The sequence below is a fragment of the Nilaparvata lugens genome, chromosome Y (genome assembly GCF_014356525.2).
Source record: "Nilaparvata lugens isolate BPH chromosome Y, ASM1435652v1, whole genome shotgun sequence".
NCBI classification, from domain to species: domain Eukaryota; kingdom Metazoa; phylum Arthropoda; class Insecta; order Hemiptera; family Delphacidae; genus Nilaparvata; species Nilaparvata lugens.
In genome coordinates this window covers 2,775,576-2,783,637 of record NC_052519.1, presented here as the reverse complement: position 1 = coordinate 2,783,637, position 8,062 = coordinate 2,775,576, and positions in this window count along the sequence as shown.

Below are 8,062 nucleotides of genomic sequence, written 5' to 3'. Positions count from 1 at the left end.
GCTGTGAAATGAACCTTTTCAATTGATGCATCTTACCTGGCAATTGGTCTCCGGATCACCAAAGAACCCCTTGTAGCGTTGATCCTTGCAGTTGAACGCAGTCGATGGTATCTCGCTGTAGTTGGGGTAGTCGACACCCGCGCGCCCAGGGGTGCTAGCCTCGGTTTGCGTCGACGAGTAGGGCAGCGCCGCCTTGGTGGCATAATCCTCGTAGTCCGCCAAGGTGGTTAACAAGCATAACTTGACAATCAGATGATGTGTTCAGGTGTTTGTCAAGTTTCGTTTAATCTGGTAGATTTCATAAGGTTGGCAAAAATCGAATGTCCAAAAATCAATGTGTATGTAATTGGCTTACATAGCATGGAAGTGCAGTGCATGGAATTAGAAGTAACATTGCCATTAAAACTCCAGTTTCATCTAATTAACATCTTACCTCTACAGTGATAATTTTTATCTAATAAACATCAACTTTATCCATCTATTTTTATCCATAATTTTTAAAATTTCCACCATGAAGTCGTAGTTGGTTAAATATGGAATAATTACAAGAGGAAAGAGATTTTTTTTAAATGTCAAAGGGTATTTTCCCACGTTCAATCAAAAAAATAACTCGGAAATAATAGATCATTTTTAAGACCTGATTATTCTATAAAAACTCTCAGTTTTCAAGGGCACAAGCTTCGATTGTTAAAGAATAGAATACGAGTAATTACGGTACATTACAGCACACAATCACTGTAATGCAAAATCGTGTTTTTATTAATGCGTGAGTATTCTCATTACAACTATAGTTATTGATCATCACATCTGTAGATTGGTTATTTGATGTAACAAATCAATTGAACCAATAAGGAATTGAAAATTCTCATTTCTTCAGAAACAATAAATATATCATTCCAAACCTAATAAAAATGCATCAATTAAGAAATCAGAAAATTCGTTCCCTAATTTTCAAACTTGTCAAATGGAATAGAGTTCATCAGAAAGAGAAAGTGCTGTGATAATATCCGTAACAAAATATAGATATCATTCTATTATAATAGGCTATTCTATATTATATATGATTCTGTGGTCATTTTTTATTTAATTGAAATAATTTACAATATTATAAAAACAGATAACCTATCTTTGGTCTGAATTAGTGACAAGTAGTGCAAAGGAAACCGCTTCATCTGCTGTCGACCACGATTTGTCAGCCATCTTGAAATCGAGCACGACGACCCGGTCGCGGGGGACGTCACCAGTTTACGCACAAACCAAAACTCATCTTAAACTATACCGATAGTATAATACCTTAATATCTCCTCATACAGAGTGAGTCACACATATGTATGAGAACCCTTCAATAAATTGGAGACTGTTGTAGATAGAGTACGGTAACTTTCAGGATAAGTTATTGGTCAAATACTCTACCTTTTGACGTACAACTGAATTTCAACCCCTGATAAGGTGGTAACTTAGGGGTAATAGATCGAATATTTTAAATGTAAACACCCATTGTGTGATACATCATTTTAAAGGTCTTTTTAAAACAAAAAGATGTCATTAATACAAACGCTTTTAAATGTTCTATAATACTTTTATCCAAAATGGCGGCTGATTGACGTTTTAGTTTTTAAGGAAATGAGGGGTTGTAACTCAAATATTTTAAATGTAAACACCCATTGTGTGGTACATCATTTTAAAGGCCTTTTTAAAACAAAAAAATATGATATCAATAAAACTGTTCTATGATACTTTTATCCAAAATGACGGTTGATTGAAGTTTTAGTTTTTGAAGAAATAACTGATAAAGTTTAATCAGCCGCCATTTTTGATACAAGTATCATAGAACAGTTTTATTGATGTCATCTTTCTTGTTTTGAAAATGCCTTTGAAATGATGTTCCACACAATGGGTGTTTAGATTCAAAATATTTGAGTTACAACCCTCATTTCTTTAAAAACTAAAACTTCACAAATGAATATTATGAAAGATGACATCAATAGACATGTTCTATGATACTTTTATCCAAAATGGCGGCTGATTAAACTTTATCAATTATTTCTTAAAAAACTAAAACTTCAATCAGCCGCAATTTTAGATAAAGTATCATAGAACATGTTTATTGATGTCATCTTTCTCGTTTTAAAAAGGGGCCTTTGAATTTTTTTTTTTTTTAAGATTACGTCCTAAAGACTCCAGTCATGGAATATAAGACAAGTCATGTTATTACATAATAATTCTAACACTAAGTAGTTCAACCTAGTTTAGGTTTGAAAGGAATTCTTGTACACTATAAAAGCTCTATCAACTAAATATTTTTTCATTTGTTTTTTGAAAATCTTCAAATCATCATTACTTTTCAAGATTTGAGGTAGCTTGTTATAAAATTTCCTACCAATATAATCTGGTTTTTGTTCAAATAACCTACTATTGTGACCCATTATATGATAATCTGCTCTGTTTCGCGTATTATACTCATGAACATCTGAATTCTGGATCACACCACTCGTTTTCACATGCATTACAACTTCATATACATACAAAGATGGCACAGTTGATAGACCAAGCTTTTTAAATAAAGGCCTACAAGAGTCTAACCTATTCACTTTCTCTATACATCTGAGTGCCTTCTTTTGAATCTTAAACACTCTGTCCATATTTTGTTGAGATGAATTACCCCATACTAAAATAGCATACCTAATATGAGATAGTATAAGTCCATGGTAAGCAGTTAACAGTAGTTTTTTATCATTCAGCCTAGCAAGCTGCCGCAGGACAAATACCCCAGATGATATCTTATTACATATCCTCTCAATGTAAGGATGCCATGTTAATTTCCTGTCCAATAAAATTCCCAAGAATGCTACTTTCTCTTCTTGGTCTAGTTCATTTTCCTCTACAAAAACATTTATTTCTCTATCCTCTACTGAATTATATTTACTTTTGAATTGTAGGAATTGACATTTCTTACTATTTATTGTTAATTGCCTTTGCTTCAAGAATTGGACAATTGACTGTACTCCAGTAAAAGCATTTATTTCTAGACTATCTAATAAATAATTGTTAAAGATAAGCGATGTGTCATCAGCAAACAACAGAGCTCTGTGATCTTTTAACTCTTTTGGTAATTGGTTCACATACAACAGAAACAGTAAGGGACCCAGAATTGAGCCTTGAGGTACTCCAGCCTGGACCTCCAGTTTTTGAGATTTAATTTTTACTATTTCATTCCCATCCACCTTGGTAAGCTCAACACACTGGTTTCTACCTATGAGATATGATTCAAACCATTTCAGTTCTACACCATTCACACCTACAGTTTTTAGTATTTCCAATAATATTCTATGGTTCACACAATCAAAAGCTTTGGATAAATCAAGAAGTATTGCGGCTGCCTTCTCACCTGAATCTATTATATCTATTAGTCTTTCAACAAGGGATACTATTGCAGTCTTAGTAGATTTCCCTTTCTGGAACCCATGCTGTTCATCACATATGAAATTAATTTCATCCAGGTGCATCAATAACCTATTTAAAACTACTCTTTCAAAAATTTTACTTATTACATTTAGAATACTAATGGGTCTATAATTTTCAACTCTTTCAGAATCACCACTCTTGAAAATTGGCAAAATTTTTCCTTGTTTCAGATCATCAGGGAAAATACCTTGCTCTAGTGAAGTATTAAGGAGATGCAATAAAGGGTCCAGTAATTCATTTTCACATTCTTTTAAAATTTTGCTTGAGACCCCATCCAATCCTACTGTTTTTTTGTTATTCAATTTTTTTGTTATTCTTGACAACTCATCTCTTGATAATGGATAAAATTTAAATACCTTTTCAATTGGCTCAGCATTTAATGTAGTTGTATTATAAGTATTAGTGTTCAGTGACTTTTGGAGATTATATGCAACCTGTTGATAATACTTATTGAAAAAGTTACAAATGTCTATACTATCATCCATATAATTTCCATGTTCATCGATTATCCTAGGGACATTAGTAACTGTATCTTTTTGAGCTGCTCTCCTATTTCTATTAATTACCTCCCAAACAGCAGAGTTAAAATTGGTACTAGTAGTTAATATTTCAGCTGTTTTTTACTCTTAGCTTTCCTCACTTCTTTTGCATAGTTTTTCTTTAGACATTTGTATTTGACTTCACTCGGAACATCCCTCACTAATTTAAATTCCTCATAAGCTTCCCTAACAATATTCTTTGAGTAAGAATATCTTCAGTTATCCATTCATCTACTTTGTTTAATTTACTTTTTACTTTGACTTTTTTTATCGGACAGCATACACTAATGTGAAATCTTAGAGTATCAATGAATTGCTTATATTTGTAATTTAGGTTACAACTGTTATAAACACTACTCCAATTTTCTTGAAGCAGTTCCTGCTTCAAACAATTTATATTTCCTATCTCATATTGCTGAATTTCTTTCACAAAAGTTTTTTTTCTGCTTGGATTCTGGCCCTGCAACTTAACATCTAAAATTTGATAGTTATGATCTGATAGATCTGAGCTACTTAACCTGACATTACAACCTTCTATATTTGTGAGGATATTATCAATAATTGTCTGTGAAGTTCGAGTTACTCTTGTATATTCGTGGACCTTAATTTCTGAATTATTCATATTAATAATATCTCTAATATCCTCTGTCATTTTATCCTGCCTGGCAAAATCGGTATTGAAATCTCCTACCACTATAACATTTGTGAAACGAGCGGTTGTAATTTCCGAAAGTGTATGGAGCAGCTCACAAAATTTTTGCCAGTCTCCATTTGGTGACCTATAGATACCTAACACTGCTACCTCAAATCGATCATCAATTTTTAACCTAGTCCCGTCACCTCTAAATCCATCTCAACAGAAAATCTCTTAACAAAATCCAGTTCATAAGTTTGGGTATGTTTAGCATTGCTAGTGAATATACATACACCACCACTTCTATGAGCTACTCTACAAAATTCTGATCTCAGTGAATAGCCTGGAATCCTAACTTGATTTATTTCCTTTATTTTTAAGCCATGCTCTGTGAAAATAACAATGTCAGGATCCTGCTGTTTAAGAAATACTTCTAATCTGTCAATTTTGTTGCGAAGATACTGAATATTTTGATGATAAATACTAAAAACCTTACCATCTTGTGCTACTCTATCTCTAGCATTTGTAGCTATTTCCCTTTCCCTGTTTTGAGCCAATTTACTAAAAAATCGTTATTTGTTTTTTTGACTGTTTTTAAACCAGAGGATTGCAAACGGCTTTCAATCAGCTCTGCCATCTATTACAGAAGATTACTTTGCCAGATCGATTTAGATGCAACCCATGATTAGTGAAGTTATGTCTTTTCAGCCTTTCATTTAGAAAACAAATCCCCAGTTGTTTAGAATTCTTATTTTTTAGGCTGTTGATTGTATTATGGATTGATTTGTTTGTCGAATTGATTGCTTCATTTAATTCTGGCCTATCAACCTATTAGGAATAGTACTTATTATTAAGTTTGTTTTTTTGCTGAGTGGCACAATTTCCTTGATTTTTTCTGTTACTTGAGGAAGATGATTCAAGTTAGGTTCATTTATATTATTTGAGCCACCCAGTACAATTAGATAGTCATTTTCATCAAAGTCTTCAGTTTGTTCCCTAGCTGACTCTACAACTGCATTAATTGATGCACTTGGCTTGAAAAAACATTGGACATCAAATTTATTTTTTAATCTTTTATCAAGGAGATCACTGCAATCACGTCCATGACTGGACGTCAGTAGCAGAACTCTCCCTTTCCTATCTTTATTTCCCTCAGCTATATTTTTGGTTGCTGTCTTCAAAACCTCACTGTACGTTTTATTTCGACCATTTTCAGAGCATTTCCCATCATTTAGGTTAGATTCTATTTTTTTGCATTTGGACGGAGGTTCTATCATACATTTAGTATTATCAAATTTAGATTTTAGTTTCTTTATTTCCTCCGACATTAGACTACATTGATTTTTTAGATTTAGTATTTCTTTTTTATGGTCTTCATCTTGTAATTTTATAATCAGTTCCAAAGATTTAATTTCTTCTACCATCCCTAACCTTTCTTCCTCAGACGTTTTTAGAGTTACTTCTAATTGGTTTTTTAAATTAGTGTGGCTACTTTGTAGTTGAGCAACTTTTTCGGCTAAAGTAGTTTGAAGAACTTGGGTTTTTGGTTTTGGCGTTTTTGAATTTTGGTTTTGGGAACGCGTAAGTACTCCCGCTATGTGTACATTTCTATTACTAACCTTCGGTGTTCTACTTGAGCTCATCTTCCTATCTAAGAAATTATATTACTTGCAATAATAATAATTGATTTATAAATGATAGGATTTTAATTTGGTTATAATTTTAGTCAAGTAAACTATCTATGTTTATTTTTAAATCTCGAAAACCTAACCTCAAAATAACCTCTAAACGGTGTTTGGCTTATTAAAATAGAATTAAGAATTAAAATCTAAAACAAAATGATAAAACGTGATCAAGAAACAATAATTAATGAAATTAACACAAAATTTGTACTTATCCGTGACTATTTATAACACAAAATCTTCCAAAACCCAGGAGCGAAATTATGTAGGACTTTCATTCACAACCTCTAACATTGGAATCTGCCTAACCTTGGAATTAAGTAACCTACCACACAATGGGTGTTTACGTTTAAAATATTCGAGTTACAACCCCTAAGTCACCCCCCTTATGAGGGGTTGAAATTCCGTTGTACGTCAAATGGTAGAGCATTCGACCAATAACTTATCTTGAAAGATACAATACTCTATCTACAACAGTCTCCAATTTATTGAAGGGTTCACATGCATATGACTCACTCTGTATAAAGAGATAAGGTATTATACTATCGGTATAGTTTAAGATGAGTTTTGGTTTGTGCGTAAACTGCTGACATCAAAAGGTGGAGTATTCGACGAATAACTTATCCTGAAAGTTACAATACTATATCTACAACGATCTTCAACTAATTGAAGGGTTCACATGCATATGACTCACTCTGTATATAACTTCTCTTTCATTTCACCTTAATATGGAGAGCGTCCACAATATATCTGTACATAATGTAAATGTAGTAAACGTATTAACAATTTACTTTATTGACAATTCCAGTCTCAATCATAAAAGAGGGATGTTGACGCCAATTTAATTTTGTCGCAGGTCTGGCACTACTGCGACCTGAACGGCGGCCAGGCCTCGTTCCTGTGCCCGAACGGCACCATCTTCTCGCAGGTGGCGCTCACTTGCGACTGGTGGTTCAACGTGAAGTGCGCCGCCACGCCGCAGCTATATGTGCTCAACGAACGCCTCTACAAGTACATTCTGCCGCAGCGACCCAGCTTCCCCGAGGACTTCGCCGGGCCCCTCGTCGACCAATACCTCACGCTCAAGTACCACGAGCTAGAAGCTAAGAAGAAGAATGCCACCGCCAAAGCTAAACCGACAACAACCACTGAATCCGCGCCGCTACCCCCCAACGTCGATTTCCTAACGCTGCTATCCAACGAGGTTAAAAGGAATGTGTAGGGAACCTTGTCGAATTTGAAATAAAATAGGTTGAGACTTAGGATTTCAGTCAACCAAATATAATAGCTGCCAGGTGTGTAAGATTAATTCCCGGTTTCTAGGATACTCATTAAACCGTTCAATAGCAAATGAACCTTCTAAGGCTGGCCACAAACGACAGGACATGCATGATGAACATTTGCGTACACACATGTTCACCATGCATGTCCGGTCGTTAGTGGCCACCCTAGTATCATGCATAACGTTGATCCATCTGTATCAATTTATAAATATTATTTTTGTGAGTTGGAAGATGAGTCGTGGAATCAATTAATGTTCCACCTGAAAGGTTAAACGATTTAATTTCTAACAAATAAGTTATGAACATGCGATTTATTACGTTCCATTAACTGAGCAATTTTTATCTTGAGGCCCATATTCCGTTAGTCGTTTGTGATTGTTTGAGGCATTACTTACCTGAAAGAGTCTTGTCTTGAGAATCAATTACAGGCTGTCTCAGTTCGGACAGTTCAAAACGAAA